Source organism: Furipterus horrens, unplaced genomic scaffold, assembly GCF_987537825.1.
Source record: "Furipterus horrens unplaced genomic scaffold, mFurHor1.1.pri manual_scaffold_3, whole genome shotgun sequence".
NCBI classification, from domain to species: domain Eukaryota; kingdom Metazoa; phylum Chordata; class Mammalia; order Chiroptera; family Furipteridae; genus Furipterus; species Furipterus horrens.
In genome coordinates, this window is record NW_028327173.1 from 80,189,826 (window position 1) to 80,212,634 (window position 22,809).

The 22,809-nt window shown below is 42.2% G+C and overlaps 1 protein-coding gene across 3 annotated transcripts in view; it reads left to right on the plus strand.

Annotated features, from left to right (window-relative positions):
* The first annotated feature begins 2,888 nt into the window (after positions 1–2,888).
* Positions 2,889–22,809, plus strand: part of ATXN1 (ataxin 1) — a 380,795-nt gene continuing 360,874 nt past the window's right edge. For 2 of the 3 annotated variants that reach the window (XM_090269787.1, XM_090269788.1), the window contains exons 1-2: positions 2,889–3,055; positions 11,205–11,319. The gene's annotated coding sequence lies outside the window, so the exon portion shown is untranslated. Of the gene's footprint in view, positions 3,056–10,431; positions 10,528–11,204; positions 11,320–22,809 lie in introns of those variants that run through there. The other variant, XM_090269789.1, reaches the window with a different exon arrangement.

Below are 22,809 nucleotides of genomic sequence, written 5' to 3' on the forward strand. Positions count from 1 at the left end.
TAGGTCTGGGGTGGAATGCTCTTTCTGATTGTTTAAAAGGCTCCCAATTGCTCCTGCTGTTCTGAAGACACTTTCAGATGCAAGATGTAATGATATAATATATATCTAATAGCCTATTTGCAACCTTCAAAAGTGGATACTACCAACACAGTGGAACAGATACAAGGGATGAAATGATTTTCCATGGTGTTGATCAATGCAGAACACAAATTGGAAGTAAGACTCAGCTGGTCTTGTTTCTCAATTTCCTTTATTTCAAAGTTTGACTTATGCTTGCACGAATATAGTATCAGGTTATGAATAAGACCACAGAACTACATATTTGCCTACTGGCTTCGTGAAAGCTCTGTTCTTCTTTCATTGAGTTTTTATTTGCATAAGAGTGTTGTTTTTAAAGAATCAGTACCAGTTATTTGTGATTGTACATTTACTCTTTTGCCATCTGAAAATAAAACATTTCAGTGCTAAAGGTAATGGAAGTATATCATGAGTATTATTTTGTTTATGTTGATTGGACCTTGGAGGAAGAAATATTTACAGATTTTAGTGGCAGTTTATGGCTTTAATCTTAATGGCTAAGGAAGTAAATGACACATTTCTTATTAATTGTTCTTGGGTAATATACATATTTAGCTTCCTTGAGGGAATATTTAAAGTAATTGACTAACTCTGATCTGAATTATGTGTTTTAATTTATTTAAGGTTTATAAAATAACTTAAATTAACTGCTTATGCCAATGCAATAATTAAAATATTAGTTCTTTTTTTGCTGAAAATTCTCTAAATATAAGATGTCTAAAAATAGAGTGTAGGTGGATTGGACAGTCTGCAGAGTAGGAGTTGGAATAAAAACATCTCGGTTAAGCCAAAAATATGGCAACCAATATTTCCTGTTATAAAAATATTTTAGATGAGTTTTTATGAAAACTGTCTGAAATTGAAATGAATAGCTGAAGTTCTGTTTCTTCACAGGCCAGTAATAATCATACCTGCAGCACAAAGCATACATCTTTTCTGTGCAGAGCCAACAGTTTCTGCTCCTTTCAGAAGCTGGCTCTGCAAAGTGGGGGAAAGAGATATTACCCTGTTCTGTCTGAGGTATTAACCTTCACCTTGATAATGCTTGTCAAGGAACGCAACACCAGGAAGAGCCTTTTCAGGAAACTGATTTTAACTGTCCACTAGAGGCTGTAATGAGACCAACAATGTCATTTTAGACGAACCCTCGGTTTAAACTAACAATCACTGATTTTTAAATGAAAAAAGAAAAAAAAAAACAGTTGTAGAAACGAGTAATAGTGAACAGTAGTAGTTCTATTTAAATAGCCATGTATATGCACATGGTATTTCAAAATGTGAGAAAAAATATTTCCGGGGCTCTACACCTTCATAGTTATTATGCAATTTTTTATTTCTGTAGCACGTTGGTTCTACAATACGGTTGTTTAAAAGCTGACACATTTCTCTTGGTGATTTTGTATCCTGCTTCGGTTGGTGACTAACTGTTAGGTCATAAGTAAACTCAGCTAAAAGGTTTCTCAAATACAGTTTACAGTCAATAGTGGTGGCTTCCAGAGACAAACTTACTTGGAGAGATCATGTTTGCAGACAGTTGGTTCTAAGCACCGGAAGGAGGTCAAATGCTGCCCCTATACCTACTGGTCTCCCAGAATTATCTGTAGCAAGGGGAACTCCACACTAAGTTCCCTTTAGTGTGATGTGCCTTCTCTTCCTCCAGGGGCCACACCTGTGGGAAAGGTGCACCCCTAGAAAGAAGATTCCTTACCACCCAGCTAACACCAGGCGTTGGTACATGCGGAGAGGGCGGGGGTAGGGAGTAGAGAACCACACTTATAAATTGAGTCCAGAGGCAGTTCTTCAACATGGATTCACTGATAACTGCTATTTGATGCTCGGTTTGCTTTCCCTATCTCCTACACTAGTTACTTCATTTCCGATTAAATTAATGATCCCGAATTAGATGCGAGAGGGGTACGCGGGTAGTCTACCAGGGCTAGAGCTGTGTAGTTCCACACCCACAGCAGATTTTGGGACCTGCAGGAAGAGAAAGGAGGGCAGGGAGGTCACCGGCTTTCCCAGACGGTAGAGGTAAGGCTACATGTGCAGTCAGGGGGGGGACCCTTAAAACTTTCTAGAGTTGCACTCCTTGCAGCTCGGTGGGTCTGGGTCCTGGAACGCCGAAGCTAAACCGGAGTGAGGGTGAACGTGCAAGATGATCGCAGTCAGCCCTCTTGGACGCTTCTTCCCACGTAGGAATCAGCACTGGCCCGCCTCCCCTGCCCCTGGGCTACTTTACTGGGTCCGAGCCAGAGTCCGCCAAGGTGTCTGAATTGCACCCCACTGTCGCTCTGTCCCCTCCAACTAGGTGCAGGGACCCTGGGAGGCGCGCAAGGACCGATCCGTCACCGCTACAATTACCTCATCGTCTCAGCTGCCCGCCCCTTTCCCAAACCTGGAAGAACTGTCCCCTCCGGCCTGTGTCCGGCCTCCCGCTCCCGGCCCCTCTATTGCAAGTCAGTCTAGGTGAAACGCGCCCACCTCCCCCGGGGTCGCGGAGCCCGGGCGGTGCTCACTGAAGGGTTAAGGGCGCAGGCCAGCAGCTCGCTGTGCGCTCGCAGGGCTCTGAGCCGCTAGCCCTGCCGCCCGCCGGAGGGTGCCCCCCCCCCCCCCCTGTCGGATCCTTGAGCTGCGGCAGCGGCAGCCAACTGCTCCATATTTGGCTTCTATTACACATTTACATACTGGAGCAAGCGAGCGAGCGCGAGAGAGCGCCAGGGAGGGAGGGCCCAGGGAGGAGGGAGGGGAGGGGAGGGGAAGAGAGTGTGGGGGGAGGAGGAGGAGGAGGAGAGAGCAGAGTATACCGCAGACATCATTTCTACTACAGTGGCGGAGCCGTACAGGACCTGTTTCACTGCAGGGGGATCCAAAACAAGCCCCTTGGAGCAGCAGCCAGAGCTACAGCAGCCGCAAGACACTGTTTCTCTCCCTCTGCCCCCCCTTCCCCACGCCACCCCAGATCCATTTACACTTTACAGTAAGTGGCGATTTTTTTTTCTCCTCTGATTCTGTCTCTACCCTCCCCCACCCCCTTCTCCCCTGATTTAGATTAAGATTCCCTCTACCCCCGCTCTCCTGAGATGGGCCAAAGCAACAACCGGCAAACAAACCCCAAACCCCAACCGACAGCATGGAAAACAGCTTGAAGAGGAGCGAAGGAAATCGACGCGGCTTGTTGTGTTTTGTGTGTGTGTGTGTGTGTGTGTGTGTGTGTGGATACAACCTACCCCAGCTTCAGCCTCCCGGGCCGACACCCCGCTCTGGGTGTGGGGATGGCCGGCAGGGGGACTGCAGGGGACACAGTGGGCACCAGCGGAGCGAGGGGGCGCGCCCGGGCTGGGGGCGCGGGGGGAGAGCGCGGCGGCGGCGCTAAGCTCAAGCGGCTGCCGGTCTGGCCACGAACGTGGAGGGTCATGTCCTCCTCCCTGAAGGTGGGGTAAAGGGAGGCGACGGCCGCCGGGTCGCGCTGCCCTATTCTCCCGCCGCCCCCTCCTCACCCTTCTCCCCAAAGAGGATGGTGGGAGCAAGCAGGTCTGGAGGAGGGACTAGGCTGCCTCGCAGGTGGCTGCCCGGCCTCGGTGGCCCGGGGCTGGGGTCTCCCCGCGCAGGCCGGCGTTGCGGGGCGAGCGGCTAGAAACCGGGAGGGGTCAGCGCCAGCGACGGAGCCGGGACACTGCGCGCGACCCGGCACAGGCGGTGCGAGCGCAAGTTGGGGGCAGGGGGGGGGCGCGGAGGGATGGGCGCCGGGTTTCGGTTCTAAGAGCGCGGCCGGAGTGGCTGCGGCGGCCCTGTTGGTACAGCCGCTTCCTGATCCTGTGCTGCCGCTGTGCCGCCCGGGGCGGGAGCCAGTGAGCGCCCCAGCCCGGGCTGGCACCCCCGCCTGCGCCGGCGGCAGGAACAGAGGAGCGGCGGCAGGCGCTGCCCTGCCCGCGCCGAGAGTGAACGGCTGCGCGGCTGCTGGGAGGGTGAATGAAGCCAGGAGGAGGGGAAGGAGGAGGCGGTGGTGAAGGCTCTGCGAGGATTGGGATGCGCCCTGGAGCCCCGCTGCTTGTTCTCTCCGGGCCCCGCCGGAGACACTGCCACTCCCGCGGCCACCGCCTCCTCCTACGTGGTCCCAGCGCTGCTCGCAGGCCAGCCCCGCAGGGGGCAGGGAAGGGGCCAGACAGGCGGAGCGAGAGGTGAGGCGGTGGCAGAGCGCCGCGGGAGAGTGTTTGAGTGAGCGCGCGAGTGTGAGTGCGTGTGTGCGCGCGCGGGGGGCGGGGGGGAGTCGACCGGGGCCCAGGCGTTGGGGAGGGGACCCTCTGAAGCCACTTGGCTGACTCTGCATCTCCTGACCCCTCTCCAGCCCCCCGCCCTCAGACCGCCAGCCCAAACTCCGTGGCTTGTGCTTTCATTTTATTTCAGACCACGTAGGGGGCTGACTGGAAGCGATGAAACAATCCAGGTTTTCTAGAAAGATTGAGCAAGGACCTTGAGTGGGGGTGAAAGTAGGGAGGTGGTGGAGATCCTGCCAGAAAACAAAACAAAACAAAAAAAATCAGCTTCTAAGGACTGTGGGGTTCGGTTCAAATCCCATGGCGGCTATTTTTTGTTTTGCTTTCTTAGTATATAATCCTACAGATAAGTGGGTAATATAAATACTTAGGGAGGTCGGGAAATTGCTAAAGAGTAGTAAGGGCAAAAAAAAAAAAAAAAGAAAAAGCCAGTCGGAAGCTGGTTATATAATGCGCGATGTGGCTAACGAGAACGGCAAGCTATTTTTATTTTGTTTACCGTATGCCGTGCAGTAGGGACTCCTCCAAACTGATTCTGTCCCCAAAGAGATTTTTATGCTTCTCCGTGAGATCCACAGGATACAGTTAGCAAAATTAGAAGAAGACCCCATTACAGCCACAGAATCAAAACTAATGCTTTAGAGTGGCATACTCCCTGCACATCCTGTCGTGCATGCACGGGAATGTGTATGCAAATAAGTTCTCCTTTGGCAATCGAGTAGTCACAGCTCAATGACATTTGTGTTTTATAATACAGGCTGTTATTAATATTTAAACATCGTCGTTACGTATCTATTGCACACAGCAGAGGATAGTTACTTGATGTTTATTTTTAGGCGCAGGTAGTTACTTTTCAACACTGCTAGCTAAGCCGTTTCTGTGTGGATTTTTGAGGAGACCTGCAGTTCCTAGAAGACCCTGTTATAAAGCCCACCTTGTGGTTTCTTTGGTGGGCAAAGGAAGTTTGATACTTGAGCTTTTCTTTTTTCTTGCTTTCTGGAATGAAGCATATGCCTGAGGAAACCACCAGAGAGGAAGATGAGAAAATCCTGCACAAGAACTCCTGGGAAGGGATTGCACCATAACAGCTAATGCTGTGGCATTTAAATCTCCTCTGACTGCCCTCTGTGCATGCATCAGTCAGTATTTTAACAGCTCCACAGACAAATGGGCTTAAATGACCCCTTCTGCATAAAGCAGAGGCAGAAGTCTCCCCTGAAGCTCCTGCCTGCCTTTCTCCTCTTGTAGATATGGTCAGTGGTGTAGGTTTTCGGTGCACTTACTCCAACCCTGATCACTCATGTAATTAGATCAGGCTGCCATGGCAACAGGCAGTGTTCCTCGTCCATTCAGGTGGGTTTGTTTTGTGCCTGGACTATTCCAAGTGTCTTATGCACAGTATTTGTGCTGCCCAAGCTAGACGAGAGACTTCACTATTTCAATTGCGTCTTCTTTCATTCATTTGGACAGGGACGCTGCGTGAGGCTTCTCCATACTCTTATAAAGGAGACCAACAAGCTGTTTTTGCTGGGTGCAGTATGTAAATGCCTCTCCCCAGACAGTGAAAGGAGCCGACAATCCTGCTGGTGTTTATTGTGAGCAGATCAACAAGTATTTGGTACTTGTTAGGAACCTTTCAGAGCTGACTAAAGCAGCATTTCTTTTGCTGTCTGGTGCCGACTGCCTTGTAGGCAGGCACTTAACCCTTTCAAATGTGAAAGTGCTCATCCTTTAGAACCCAAGTTGCCAGTAGTAATGACTGATTTTTAAAGGGTTTGTTCAGTGGAAGTAATTTATTTGGGAAGGCTATCCCCATTGTCACATTTTAAAACTTACAGCCACAATAATTGCAAAAAATAAAAAATAAGTGGGAATGATAATGGGCAGCCATTCTGAATGTATTTATTCTTCATTTGGACCTTTGGCCATCATCTTTACATCTGTGCCAGTAAGTTAAAAGGTTTTTGTCTCAGGAAAGAGAGGACACAGGCCTGTGGCTGGTAGACTGATAATATGTGGTGCTTTTGCACAATAAACAACTTCTATTTTGGAATATAATTTAGTGAGCATTTAATAATTTAGAGAGCAGCAGTCTACTCTTTGCATTACATTAGGACACCACCTTACTAAGCCTGTTAAGCAAAGAAAAATAATAACAGTTACAAAAATAAAAGTAGCTTTGGTTGAAGCTCTGTGTTGCTCAGGCAATCCAAATAGAGGGAAGTATTTTAGTAACCCTGATATTTGAAAGTAAAAATCATTGAGAATAATGCCTTGGTTTAGTTGTGACCCTGCCAGTGTACAGTTTTACAGCCCCCTAGCTAAATTGGTAAGTCCCTTTTTCCCCCTGGGGCTAGAATTGAAAGAACTTTATACTTACTTGGAGTAGGGGGTTAGGGTTATGAGTTTCTACTAGTAAGTTTATATGGTGGGTAACTGGATTGTGACCTGCTCAGATCAAGCACTGCAGTGGTGAAAAAAAGCTATTATTACTCCTAGGAGGTAAAGAGATGAGAAACAACAATATAAAATAAGGTAGAAACGTGTAAGTTTTACACAAAACCTTGGAAGTCCTGGATGATATTTTGCAACTTACGGAAAATTATTTTTATTTGCACTAAAATGTGAACATGTATTTTTGAGTTCAAAAATTCGTGCTAAAATAAGGATGAAAAATGTACTCGATTGGGAACTGTGGAAGTTAATATTTTCCTCTTTGGATTTAGTTTTAAGAGGATTTAGTTTAAACAGGATGATTCTTTATAAATCAGCTTCAGAGCTTCTGAATTGTCTTTTATTCTTAGAGAAAAGTTCAAGAAAAAGTCTTTAGCTATCAGATTATATGTCAAATGCCTGTACACAGCCCTACATACCTTACTCAGTGGTCTGAAGTCCTGGGAAAGGTCACCCTTAAGGGATTATTAAAATGTTAGTCGACACAATTCTGTGACTCCTGTTTTTATTGACATTACAGAGTTTAAGGACTCACATTCCTTTTGTATAATATGCCTTTATTTTGTTTTCCACTCTGAAATGTCAAGTGGATTTTACTTTGGCACTTACCTTCAATGGCAGTTTCTGATGACTAACACATTGTGGCACCAACTCCTTTTGTTTCTTCTTAGATGTTAGTCAATAAACATATTTTACTAAAACCCTGAAACTAGGTAAATGTAATTCTTTATAATTGTCTGAAAGTAATACGTAGTTTAGGCTCTGAAGAGCTTAAATAGTTACACATATGTAAAGTCACAGTTCAGCAAGATGGAATATCATTTTTAGGGGAAGGTAGATAATTTTATTTCTGTTGCTTTATGTTTTCAGAATAACTCAATAATTTGAATGATTGGCTTCTGTGAGAGATTTAGATATGTGCAGTTTAATTGCTTCAAAGAACAGATTTAGTTCCCATTATACTTCCAAAGTTATCAGAAACAGGCCCTCCTTAATTTTTTAAAAGCATTGAAAATATTTATAAATCATTGAAATCCCAATAGAGAGAATAATTTCTGTTCTAGGCCATTACATACAGGACTGCCCTGTTTTTTAAAGAATGAAGTTGGAAAGCTATTGAAATTATGCTGTTCAAATTTTAGATTCATTAAATTTAGTTTAATAAAATGCTCATTCAAAAATTCTTTAAGAGATGATATAATAATGAGTATACCGAGTGCTAGTTTTAGGGACTATCTTTAAATATCGGCTGAAAGAGTTGTAATTGGATCAAGGTTTTAAATATACATGTATGTGCTTAAAATTACAGGAGTAATAAAAAGATTCAGGTAAATAATCTCTGTGGAAACAGTTCTTTAAAATCTTTTTCTTATTTCATAATTTATATGTATTTGTCTATCAGTATATATATTTTATAATCCTTATAAATATGAACTTTTCAGGCTAATGTACAATAAATATTTGTACTACATATTACCATCACAGATGTGCTAAAACATGTTTAGAATGTTACAGACAAAAAGGTAACTAACATTATATTTTCTTTGACATATTTGATGTTAGCAGAAATGTTTCATTGATTTTTTTATAACTGTTAATGCATCCCATTTGTGGAGTAATGAAAATGCAATGATAATTGCCATAACGTAAGCGAAAATTGTATCATACCTGAAAATTACTTTTTAGAAACTTCATTATAGTGTAATCAGAATTTGAGACTTAAGAAGGCAGAGGCTCTCCTGATCATAGTGTTTTTATTCAGGCTAAGAGAAACTTTTTTTCCCCCCACTTAGGCGCTCTTTAACGTGACATGTTTCAAAGGAGTCATTTAGCAGAAATTAAAAAAAAGAAAATTTTTTAAATTTACTGATTGATTTGAGAGAGAGAGAGGAAGGGAACTAGAGAGACAGAGTGGGAGAGAGAGAAAGAGAGAGAAACATGGACTTGTTCCATTTATTGATGCATTCATTGGTTGATTCTTGTATGTGCCCTGACCTGCAATTGAGACCAAAACCTTGGTGGACACTCTAACCAACTAGACTACCCAGCCAGGTCCTAGCAGAAGCTTTTTAATGATAATTGCCACTGATGCTGACCAATAAGCATTTCTGCTTCTAGCATTCAAAGAAAGTGTACTTTTTTGTCCCTGTGTATGGCATATTTTCTTTTATTGCACCCTTAGCTTTGGCCTACTCTCATCAAAGCATTTATATGATCTCCTGTGTTTACATTATTTACATATTATCTCTTCTTTATTGACTAGCACATCAGTATTATTTAGGCCATCTTTCTTACTAATCTTCAGCTATTAATGGTATTGTGTTATGTTGCTCTGCTGTGTTTTTAAAAATATTAAATATCCATATTTAGTGTATATATTGTATAAAACAGTTTATAGGTCATTTTCTTGTATATTGCTTGTATTATTTTGCAGTGAATCCATTTTTTCCTTACTCTTATTTTTTGTTACTTCTCTCTGATGGAATACAGCAAGTTATGTTAACTCTCTTAATTACTCTAACTGGTGTAGCAACACAAATACTTTTGAAATAACTAGGCATACCAATGAGAGTAAATTAATATTTTACAGCATTTGCATCATGTTTGGCTACTGTTCTCTGCACTTCAGCAGAATAGGAGATTGTAATTTGGACTCTATAAAACCTTATCTGCCAGGTGATATGTAAACAGGATTGTGTGCACACATCAATATACAGGCAAACACCCTCTCCACTATTAGCTTGTAAAACAAGTGCTGCCTGTGAGTTCATGGTATTTGCACCATGTTTGAAAATGATTATACAGTATTCTGATGCTTCATTTGAGGTTACTAGATGAAATCAAGACTCCCCCGCCCCCCCCCCCCCTCTTAAAACAGGTACTGTGTAAGAGTAATTAGAATTTTGTGACATTTGATTTAGCTTGGCCACTGTTTAAATTTGTAACTCAACAAACGTTTTTGTAGAGGGGGGATAGTGTCTTCAAACATGTTGTAGTCTAGAACAGTTTACGTCCTTTTTCTTAAACTCACAGATTACACATGGTTAAAACAAAGGTCCAGAAAAACTAACTTTTTTTGATTATCAGTCCCAGGCATTCAATAACAGATACTTAAATAGATACTTGGTGAATGGATTAGTTATAAGTAAGAATACTTTGGCTGCTATTCATTACTTTGAAAAGTGGTGGAAAGCAATTGAAATTATTTTCCTTTCCAGCTGGGTTGTGCTTTTAAAAATAGTGAGTGTGTATGGATGAAAATAATCATGACTACTGAGATGTGTTGCCATGTACCCAAGGATAATTGGCTCACTTACCTGTTTACAGATTGTTCACATTGGAGATCATATTCATAGCTTCAGAATAGTTTCTTTCTGACACCCAATATAATCCTGGGCCTTCTCCTTCCTACTGTTACCTGGCATGCGCTTAGGAAGCCCAAACTAAATTTAAAATCAGCCTAAACAAATATGCAGATCAGCTCCAGTAATCAAAGATTAGAAAACAGGTCAATGATGACTAATTTGGGGATATTTTATAATAACTATGCTACTTATTTTATTTAATATGGACAATTTGGAATTACCAGTATTTAAAAAATATGTTTTTAATAGATGGGGCTGAAAACTATGTTAGCAGACCAAGTCCTCAACTTCTTCCATTTCTATGCATAGGTCTTTACCTCACAAAAACTACAAGCACCAAGCTCCCTGATGGAAAGGTATATGGAAGATTCATTCATTCTCTCTCATTCGTCCATTCACACATTCACTCATTCATCATACAGTGGATGATGTTTACTTAACCATGTGCAAGGCATTGTGATAAAATGAAAATGAAATAGATATACATTTAATAATTAAAGTTTAGTGACTATGTGCATACTTAAAATTTTTTTTTTTGAATTCAGTACTTTTTTACTACCCCATTAGACTGGTATGCTAATAACTGTGCTTTTTCATGATTGTCCCTCAAATTGCATGTTGATAGTAATATATGCCACATTAAAATTAGACTGGCTTAATTACTATTCAATCCATGCTCATTTTCACCTGATATTCTTGTGATGACCAGCATGTGTTGATCAGATGATTGGTTAGAATGATTAGAGAAAAGAATGATAGTAGCTGGCTCAAATGGGGAGACCAAGCTCATAATCTGATTGAGGGGATGACTTTTTTGTGTGTTGGCCTCCCTTTGAGCCCTGTTGAGTAAAACCAGACCTGCCTTTTGAGCTGGCTGGCATCTGTGTAATTCTCATGAAACAAAATGCAAAATTTGATGTTCTCAAGAGTGAATTATTTCAGTGCATAGACATTTTAAGTGGAATTATTTTTAAAAACATTTTGTTCTGTTTTTCATTTTGATTTCCTCTCCTGCATTCGTGGACCACTGCAGGAGCATCGTGCAGCAAGTCACCAGGGTGGTCCATTCAAACTGCAGATTTGTTTGTCATCCTTGTACAGCAGTCTCCTCCTCCACGGCCACTACAGGGAAGTGCATCACGTATCAGGTGAGAGTTGTACGATGCTCTCTAGTTCCTATCTGAGGATAAAGTCTGACCTGGAAAAATCGCTGACTAGCCATGTAGTACTTGTGGACTATTTAATTTAATTGTCTTTGCAAACCATATTGTGTCTGAGAGTTTTTGTAAAACTTGGGTTACAGTATCTCTCTTTTTAGTTTCGTTTATTTGGTTAATGAAGAAGTCAACATTTGACTTTGTGAAGATCGATTATTGTGTGTTGTGCTTGAGCCTGATCATTTTAATTTTCACCTTTACTTAATGCAGTGAGAATGTTTTTCTACCAAACAGTTATCTTAAGGTGTAGTTTTCATGTTTTAGTTTTTTTGTTTTAGAGTGACATACATGTAAGGAGACAGAGGCCTGTTTGTTCAGTGGCAACCAGTATTTGTTGAATCTTGAATTTCTCTGTGTCTGTTTGGATTTTACAACTTCCTGATTTCCTCACATACAGTAAATTTTTCTGGCCTGGAAAGTCTTGCATACACAGGGTGTATGCAGGGTTGATGACTCATGGCTCTCTGTTGAAGAGAGGACAAGAGGATACTGGCTAAAGGAAGTTAGGAGAGATAGAAGTTAGACACAAGTTGGAGCAATAAGAGTTTGGGAACACTGGTGTACGCAACCAAAGGCAATTGTGAAATACATTCCCTCTTTCTATTTGTCTTGGATGCAGTCCTGCTGGAAGCTGTGGAAATAGACTAGTTCAGAGGTCCTAAGCCTGGCTGGGTAACAGAATCACCTGGGAGCTTAAAAAAAAGAATTCGGAACTCAACCCTAGACCTGTTGCACGAAATGAACCTTAATGGTCTTTCGGAATCATACTGATGGATGCTCCGCAGGCTGGGGAACTGCTGGGTTAGGTGATCTCTAGGCAGCTCTCTCTGCTCCATGTCTATTTCCTTACTTGGTGAGATGCAAAGTCTATTTTTTACCAAACCTCACATATAAAGATGAATTTTCAACTGATTTGTTAAGAGGTAGAATTTGCTTTACCAAAATACATTCGTCTTGAAAATGATGCGTCAGTTTTCTTTGCATAAAGTGCTTTTTCTCTATACCGAAGATCCAGCTTTTAAGTTCTGTATAAATTCCGTGGCATCTGAGATAAGAACATGGGGCTCTGGGAGCAGCCTGTCTGGGTTTAGATCTAGTGCTGCCACTGTGACCTCGGACGTCTTATACCCTTTCAGTGCCTCAGTATCTTTGTGTTGAAAATGGAGATAATATTGGAACTTTCTCCTAGGGTTGCTGTGATGATGGAATGAAATAATATACATATACTGGGTAGGATATTGCCTGGTATATGGTTTGTGATTCATGAACATAAGGTATCATTGTGATCAAGTAATTTATGTCTTGACAAGGTAATTTTAATATCCTTCTGTTGTGACAGTTACTCCTGGACCATACATGACCAGGAACAAATAAATATACCTACACCTTGGTCTTTTATTGGTTTTTCTGAATTTTGTTTTTGTCCAACTCTCTTTTTATGATAGGATGCATATGTGTCGCTTTTATGTTGCGGTAAGATGAACTGATGAGTTGCATGCATACAATAAGTTATTTGTGATCTGAGTAAAAAGAAACAAAAACCTGAGTGACTAACAGTACTGTGTTCCAGAGAGGATAGTCAGAGAAGTCTCTATTGTGGGGGCAGGGAAGAGGAGGGAGGAAGTTAGCACAAACATTATATCCTTGTGGAATTTGGAACTGGGTACTTTACATTTTATTGGCTGTGGGTTAGGGAGATGTTCTTTGAAAGGAAATAGAATAACCCCAGGGTTACCTGCAAAGGTAAGCCTCTTAAGTCTGTGTCAGCTGAATGGAATCGGTGAGATGCCTTATTGCTACTTTTATCTCTAGGGGTGTTACCCAGTTTAACAATTATATGCAAGCAGAAAATCCTCACAATTAAGTTTTTTGGGGAAGTAGTTTAATTGCATATGTCGTTAGTACATATGCAATTTTTACAAAAACCTGTGATGTTCAAAAGAGAATTTTATTGTGAAAATACATATCACTTGGACAATATGGGCAAGTTTATTGAGATGAGATCGAGGTTTTTATAGTATATTAAGCAAGTTTAAGTGGCTTATGGACACTTATATTGTATTACTGACAAAGTAGTGCAGAATCACCTTGAATTTTAAGCAGCTGACATTTTCTGTGATTGCATTTAAAGAAAGTTTCTAAGCATTATTTGAACATTTTGCATAAATAAGGCCTTGTTAGAGTCCTCACAATTGATGACTAAACGTAGGCAGGGAAATAGTGTCATTCATTTTGTACTCTATTATATTCATTAAGGATTTTTCTTTTTTTTTTTTGTAGAAAGTAAAACCTAGGTTAGAATTATTCCTGGTTCTAGTTATTTTGTAAATAAGGTATGGTTATAGCAAAGTTATGACCTAACTTGTTCACAGGCACTGTCTATATAAAGAAATGATTCATCCATTTATGCATCGTGTATTTTTTAAACTACTCCCCAGTGCTGTGGGAATGAAAGTGAGTAAGAGCCACCCGAAAGAGGTTATACTGTATGTATTCTTTGTGGTCAGGTGGTGGAAAGAAGTGCTCGGAAAGAACCAAGGCAAAGCAGAGCGGGGTGGGTTGTCCTTATTGGGGTACATTCTAGCACAGAAAGGATTCAGAAGAATGATGCTGAGTAGGATGATGAGGAAAGACTGAGGAGGAGGGATCATTTGAGTTCAACTCTGAAGGCTGGTTAGCATTTCTGTGGGGAGAGATGGATAAAACGGGAAGAGGACTATTGAAATGGCTTGGGCATGACGAGGAAGTGCCTGGTATGTAACTGACAAGGCCACTTTTGGCGGAAGCACAGGTGCCAGTGGACATCTGAGTTGCTGGAGTCCAGCAGACAGTAGAGGGTGTGGGAATAAAATTGCTGAGAGGTCAGGTCTAGAGATAAATTTGGAGGAGCCATTGGTATAAAAGTGATCTTTGAAATTGGGCTTTGGGTTTTTGTGCCTGGTGGAAAGTTTGTTGGGCAAGAGGGGATGACTGTATTTCAGGGGTAACATCAGCTGGCATAGAGTACGTAGAGAGAAGGTAAGCCACAGCAGAGAGGAGCTGAACTATTGGTGTGGCACGGCCTTTGTAGACTTCCTCTTAAGACCTGGTAACAGGGGTCTTCCCTACATGCTCAGACACTTGGAAACTCAGCTCAATGAAATTTTGTTGAAACCTTTATTCCTTTAAGACCTTTAAAAAAAATAGTAACTTGAGCTAATTATAGCTAAACCTGATGTGTGTGTATGAAAATGAATGCTGCTTTTGAAATTCAGCACATGCAGTATCTCTTTTCATTTAAACAAATGATCCTTCTATTTTCCCCTAAACAGTCCTATTAAGAAGATTTTCAGTGAAGCTCTGTATATAGTAACAACAATTTCAGCATTTTCTTTGATCTTTCCCACCGTTGGTTTATTTCATCTTATATGATTATGCGTAAATCAATTCATTTACTCTACTTGGATAAATCACATTAATATGGATGTGTTTTATAACTTTAGAGGCTTTTCTGGAGGCTTTATACAGACTCTTAAATATCACACACACACACACACACACACACACACACACACACTCACTAGCCACAGCTTTCTGAACAATTTGCCTTCCCATTCATACTTTATAGAAAAAAAAAAAAAAAGAAATATAGAATTAGTGAGCCTTGACTCTGGGGTGGGTGAAAGGTTCTAAAATTATTTGGCTTAAAATGATGACAGGGAAGGCTGGAAATTATCTGGTTACATTGCTGTTAGTGGGCAATGTTTTAATATAGTTAGAGCAGACTTGAGGATTACTTAAGTTTTTTTTTTTTTTTTTTTTCGAGCTGAGTTGTTAAGATGGGCTGTCTGTATTCCCCGAAATGACTCAGAATGAGGCAGTGACTTACCTACCTTTCATAAAAGACAGGAAAGTTAGGACAGCAGTGAGGGGGGTGGAGAAAACAATCCATGGCATATCACTCTGTCTGAAAATATTTAATAAGAATCTAATGTGTGAGAGGCTTTATGCCAGCTAGGCCCTAAAGGAAATTTAGAGATGATCACTAGTTCTCACTTACTGTGTATTCACTCATTTAATCCTCATTGTGGTCGTCTGAGGTAGGCACTGTTATTATTTCCATTTTACAGATGAGGATACTGTGGCACAGAGGGAATAAGTGGCTTGCCCAAGGTTGACCAGCTCTTTGAGAGGTAAAGTCATGCTTGGATCCCAGCCTGTACTCTTCACTGCCACCATGCTTTGTCTTTCGAGTCCTAAGCCTGGTCCGTAAGAAGCTTACAGTTGAGTCCAGAAGGCAGGGTGTATCCAGGAGTAATATTTAAAGACCCATAACAGAGGTACAGCATACTTGTCAAGGTCAAGGATAGGCTCCTGGGCGATGAGCCTTCCTTTTTGACGCTTGCCTATCTATTCAGAGTCATATACAGGCTGCCTCTGTGGTATTTTCTTTCTTCTTTCTCATATTCCTACGCATTTTCAATAATTATTAATTGCAGAAAATGACGACAGTGGCAATATGCTTATCTGTGTTTGGGCTCCAAACATTGTTTGGCATCCAGAGTCCCGGTGAGATGATGAACTTTTGACTCTTCAAAGAACTTCACTGGGTCATTGCTCAGCTTGCAAGATTTGGCAGATAGGAACTATTTATCTCGCCAGTTTGATAGGCGGTGGGGTGGCGCTAAATGCAAGCTCTAAGAACAAAACTTGCTGTGAAAGGAGGTCATGCTTTAGTCTAGGTGGCCGTCAGGCAGCTCAGATCTTCTGTCCCCACTTGTCCCCACCCCCCCAGTCTCTCGTTTTCTCTCCTTCACTGGTCCAGTGGATGAATCTTAACCGACTCATGTCAGAAGGATAGAGAAGGAAGATCACTTTGTTCTTAGCCTGTTTAGGGAAGGCCAGTTTGTCTTTCTTATGTTGAATGAAATTTACCAAGGATTTAAAAAACATATACCTTTAGAACAACATCTTTCACTTTACAGATACGTGGAACAGAAGAGGACTTGGGATTTTCTCGCCCTGCCCTAGCCTGGCCGCCTCGGCTTCTATCCCAGCTATAATCATATGTGATGCATTTTTATTTACAGATTAGGAGGCTCTGACTGTGGCATATGACTAACTGGGAAGCTCCTCCCTACAACAGTTGTATGTCATCTGCTTCAGAGAACTAATTGCTTGGCAATTCCCCTTTGGTAATTCCCTCTTTATTTTCTGATGAGTTACTTAACAGTGATGGGCTTGTTGAGCAGAGCGTTGAGTTTAATGTGTGCTCCAGAAACTCCTGTAGGCCTTGGGTTGGGGGTGGGGGGAGGTATGGTTTTAGAATTCTCTTTAGCTTTAGTGAAGGAACACTGAAACCATTATATGACCTGTTAATATTTCACTCAATACTAGGTTAAACACTGAGCCGTTTTCCAAAAGAAATCAAAACCAGGCCTCTTTTTTAAATGTACCCTTGTGCATTTGAAAATTGTTAAAAAGGAATTTAGTATTTATAGAATGTTTAATGCTCATTTAAACATATGCTTTAGAATGGAGTAGCTTTGCAGTGTACTGCAGAGTGAGTGTGGAGTGCTGGAAAGCAGCTGAACTGGTAGCTTGGAGACTGAGTTTCTGTTTCCTGCTCTGCTGCAGGCTGTCTTGTGCCCCTCACGCTACCTTGCTGCGCCTCAGTTTCCCCATCTACAAAAAAACCAAAACAACACAAAATGTAGTTGAAAGAAATGATCTCCAGGCCCCTTCTATCTTAACACCCTGCAGTTCCATGAATAGATTTTATTGTAATTCTTCCTCTTGGCTCCCCCAGACCTTTGCTCTGTCAAACATCATTTGCTGTTGTTTGACTTTGTTAGGTTTTATATTTAATTAGAACTTACATTTTAGCTATTATTGTGTCATTATTTATAGAGTATGTCTTAAATAGTGCCTAAAATCATTTATCACCCCGTCTATATTAGTTGCATACTTTAATCCTTCCTCTGCTCCTTTTTACTGTTCTTGCTACCGTGCCCCCAACAACACGCATTTCTGGAGTGGATGCATTATAAACGGAAAGAATCATTCAGCTAATTGTGGAGTAATTTTTGGCAAGGAGAGTGTAGAAGCTCTGCCCTTCTTTGCAGTAGTATCAAGATCAAGGGTGATATCCTGCTTTTAATTGGCAAGTAAAAATCCTTTTGACTTCATTTGGTTTTAACCTGCAGGTACAGATTTGAGTTTCGAGGCAATTTTTTCTTTTTCTGGATCAACTTCTGCAATTAATGTTGCAGCATTATCTGGTCTTATTGCTTAATTTATAAGCAGTGTGTGTATTGATATCTCTTGGTTCATTACAATTTGAATAATTTCTTTAGGCATCTAGTGTAAATAGAAGAGGTGACATTTAAGAGTGTTTTGTTTTGTTTGTTTCGTAAGCAGAGAAAAGGGGAAGAAGCAGTATTTATGGTGGCTACACTGAGGCCTCTGAAGCCTGGGAGACTGGGGTTTGGATTTTGGCCCTGGCTCCTCAGTTGTGTGACCCAGAATTTGATTCATAAATCTGTCATCCTCAGTTTCCTTGTCTGTAAAATGGGGATGGTGACATCTGTCTTACTGGATTGTTGGAAGGATCAGATAGGCATTCACTATGTGTATACCGCATAGGATCTCAATACATAATTTTAAGGAAAGAAAGAAAGAAAGTAGGGGGGAGACATAGCATTTAAGAGCAGGGAAAAAATCAGCAAAGGAAAAGAGCTGTGTTTTGGGGTTATTCCAGGCATAAGGAGCCCCTCAGAACCCCTCATGGACAGGGTTTGAATCCCAAATGGACATTTGAAACTTGCGATGGCCTAGACACCCTCCACTGATCTGGCTGTGACCTTCTCTGCAGGTCGGTCTGCTCCACAGAAGAGGCTGTTCACTACTCCATGATTGATAGAAATACTGCATTTTAAACATCTGTTGCCTATACATTACTGCAATAAAAGAAAGCAATAAAAGCAAAAGTTCCCTTTGATTCCACCATCCTAGTCCATAAATCATATTCACGTTTCTGTGTTGTCTCCTAGTTCTTGACAATTTAATGTGTATATTTTTTTCTGTTTTGCTTTTTCCACTTAGCATAAACATTCTCATTTGCAACCTGGACTTTATAATTATCATTTGCAAGAATTATATAATATTCTGTATAGTTGTTTTATGTTAATTTTTGTACTATTTGTGGACTTATGAATCGTTTCTAATTATTTACTGTTATAACGCTTCAGTGAATATCTTCCTACACTTGAGTGTTGACTTGGGACCCAATCATATCAGAAGGCTTTTACTACGCTAGAGGCCCTGAATTACTTTTTAGAAGGCTGGTACCAATTTACATTGTTACTAATGACATATGAATGTGCCTTATTTCAGCCTGATTAATTGTGAGACTTACTATTTTTGGCTAATTGAATAGGCTTCTTGGTTTTAAAATTTGCATTCCTTTGATCCCTCTCTGAGATAGAACGTTTCCATATCTGTTTATTTACTACTTTTCTCTTATCCCGTTAGTGAATGGGAGTCTTGATGTTTTCTTATCCGTGGATATGAGTTCTTTATATGGTCATATTCGCTGCAGCTATTTCCCCAGCACGATTTTCTTTTATTTTGATGATCTCTTTTTTCTTCTGTGATTGCACCCAGGACCAACCTGGAAGGAGGAAGTGAGATCAGGACAGCTCACACTCTGCACTAGGCTGGCGACAGCTCAGCGTTGCTGAGAATAGTTCCCATTCTCATCTGCCCACTGCTTCCCTTGGGAACTGTTCCCCGTTGAAACCCTAGTGCTTTGTGTTGCCAGGGGCCCCTTTTCCTCTCCCCCTCCCACCTGCTGTTCACTTTTTGTCCTTAACTGTTACCCACCCCAGGCTAGTTCTCTAGCTCTCCAGTCCTGGCTTTCTGCTTTCTGTCCCTGACCCATGTTTTTCTCAGGAAGCCTGGCCATGGGAATGTGCTGGAAGCTTGGAAGCTTTCCTCACTTGGGCCTGGAGAGACCAGTCAGGCGTATCATGCCTGGTGAAGCCGGGTCGTTATCCAGTGGTCCTGGATTGGGGTCCTCACACCTTCCACTCAGTCAGTCCCCAGGCCACCCAGCTGAGGAATAGGCTCCTTGGGTTTGGCTTCCAGCCATGTTACGCTAGTGTGTATTTTGCTACCCAGCTCCCTTCGTGCTGTCGCTGTTCCCGGAGAGAGCTCTTCAGGGGAGGCTGGGAGCAGTTTCATACTGCGCTTTGGAGAAGTCTGGTCTCACGGTCTGAACTTGGGCTCGTGGCTCAGCTGGGCTGGGCGGTTTGGCATGTGCTGGCCCTCCTAAATGACCTTTCTCGTACTCTGTTCCACTCTTGTTCCGGTCCAACTCATTTTCCTTTAGGCAGCCGAGGTGAACCTTTCCCACTATTAGACAGCTGTTCGCATCTCTGTCTTGCTTCATCCTCTCTTGATTTCTCATGGCCCTCAAGATAAAGCCCGGAATTCTTAACCTTGCTTAGTAGGTGGGGTGGGGGGTGGTGGTGGGGGCTTGCTTTCTCATCTGTTGCTCCTTGTTCTCTTCAGTCCAGTCTTAAAGCATTTCCTCCTTAGAAGCACCTTGCTCTTTCATGTGTTCCAGCATTTTTTAGTCACGCTGTTCTCCTTTTTTGACATCAACTCCCCATTCTCATCTCTGGTTAACTTTCCCTCATTCTTAAAATCCTACCTTAGAGTCCTTTCCTTGGGGAGCCCTGGGACTCCATCACATCCTGCCTGCCTGGGATCCCAGAGCACCCATTCCTTTCCCTTGTGTAACACTTCGTAACCCCTTTTTCCAGCTCAGTGACAGAAGAACCTCCCCCAACCCCCCATTTTTTTTTTTCATTCTTGGCATTTGATATCTATAAGTGATATCAAATAAATATAATTATCTCCCTTACAATGTGAATGCTTATGATACAAATTGGATGTGATTCCATCTATTAATACAGACCATGACTTAGGTAATTGTGTCTGGAACCAGTATGCGCTTGGGGGGCCACAGTAGTGGGAAGAACAGTGGCACCTGTTGGTTGGAGTAGCTTTGTGCATCACAACGATGAGTGATGAAGGTGATAAAGATGTGTCAGATGGCTGTGCTAAGGAGAAAGAAAGGGTGAAGAAAAGTCAAGGGCAGCCTGAGACCCTCTGGGCCTCAGCCCACCCATGAGCGATGAGACTGGTTGGCGGGGAGGGCTCTCTGCCCGTGGTGTTGCCCCTTTGTATGAGCTGCCACTTGGCCATTCGCTCCCTCTCTCTTGCGTAGGAGTTTGTCTAGAAGTTGCCCTGTTGGTGGTAGGTGAGGAGACCTTTTCCAGGTACAGGGGTGTTCATTTGTGTTCATTAATGTGAGGAACTGTATGCCTCCCGATGGAAGTTTGACATGTGTGGAAAAGGGAGCCTGGCATGGGAAACTGAGGCCTGGGCCCTTTGCAGCAGTGCCCTGGAGGGAAGCGCCCCCTCGTCCGTTCTGCCGTGCTCTGTTCCAGCAACTTCCAGGTGGGGCAGAAAGGACTCAGGATGAATTTTGTTTTGATTACTCTTCCCCTTTCCAAGGCTCTGTTTCCAGTTCATCTTGGGAGCTGCCGTGGTCACTGCAGCCCAGACTCCTGAGAAGGATGACCCCAAGCTTGAGCTTTCTGGGGTGGACAGCCTTCATATAAGGAGCTGGGAAAGCACTGTTTCCCTCTGGCTGCTGCCTCTCATACCTCGTCTGAAGCTATTCCTCAGATTAGCAGGGTTTTTTCTTTTGTAAGTGGTCATAGGCCCATAAGGCAAGTTTATTTGTTATTTTATGGATAGGAGAAAAGATGATCTGGTTCTTATCTTAAAATCTCCGTCCACAAAACCCTGGTTTCTATCAGGTTTGAAGGAAATATGGTGATAATATCTCATCCCAAATTCTGGTGTTTTATTTGGGCTTTCTTATTCTGTTGAAGCCTCTGTAACCCTTTGTACTTGTCTCTAGTCTTAAGAAGGAACAGGTTGTCTTTTTTTCCATCTTGGTTTTATTTAATAAACAATAATATCTCAACAACCTATGTAAACACGTGCAAAAGGTGGGTAGACTACTTTTATTTTTTCCCCTCCCAGCAAGCCTTAGATCCATTTCAGTCATCCTAGATTAGACTAGGCCAGTGTGCGTAAGAAGGAACACGAAAATGAAGAAAAATATTTTTGCATGTGATCTTGAAGCATGAGTCTTACCAGTACTGTATGAGCCTCTCCAAACAAAACTCTGAAAATCACAGTTCACATCATCCTTAAGTCACGGAGAGGGGGTTATTAATCTATAGAAATGAGCAAACTCTAGCTGTTTGTTATTCTGCTACGCAGAGAACATTCGATGACTTGACTAATCTCAGAGTTTCTATCTCTAAATGGTGTACTTTTTACTCTTTGCCCTGAAGTCTCAGGAAATGATTTCTTTAAAAAAATGTTTTTAACTTTCCCACTTTAAATGTTCAAGGTCTTCAAAGACTTCACTAGGATGAAAGTATGTTTCTCTGTAAGACTAGTCAAAACTACCCTTTTCTCTTGGGGGTGTTTTGCAGTCTGAGCCTCTGATTTAGTAAATACAGCCTTAAAAACCACAGTCATACCCTGACTGGCATGGCTCAGTTGGTAAACTGTCATCCTGCAAAAGCTAAAGGTCACAGGTTCGATCCCCGGTCAGGGCTTATGTCTGATTTGGGTCCCGATCCCTGGTTTGAGTCATGTGTGAGAGGCAATAAATCGATGTTCTCTCACATATCAGTGTTTCTCTCCCTCACTTTCTCCCTCCCTTCCTGTCTCTCTAAAAATAAATAAAATCTAAAAAAATAAAAAACACACAGCCATAGACTGTGTGCATGGCTAGTGTATCTACCTCAGCTTATAATAAATAGTACATCACAGAATTCAGAGGACCTTGTATATATTGTTCACTGGACAGTCATGACTGCTTGAGCAGAGAATGTCCTTTTCATGTTCTAAAACCTAAGATGTTGACTGATTTGCTGGGTTCTGGAGGCTTGAACACAACTGTGCTGGAACCCTGGCTCTCTGAGTTGCGGTTCAGCTCCCCTCTCCATCACCTGTACAGCCAAGAGACCCTGGCAATTACGCAGTTGCGTCTCTGAATCTGTATACTGAAAAGACGTAACTTTGCTTGATTAAATTGGCCCCTAATTAAACTTTCATTATAAGTTTAGATGTTGATGTTTTTGTAGTGCGTAAGCCTGAACTTGATGGATGGGTAGAGAGTGTTTTCCCTTTTGCAGCCACTACCCCTTTCAAGTTGAGCTTCTAGAACTGCATTTCCTTTAAGGCATCAGTGTCAGCAAGATTACCAGAAAATCAGGAAATCAAATTGATCTTGAATGTGGAATCTTGCAATGTGGTGCCATCTTTGCTGAGAAGTCCTTTATCGTT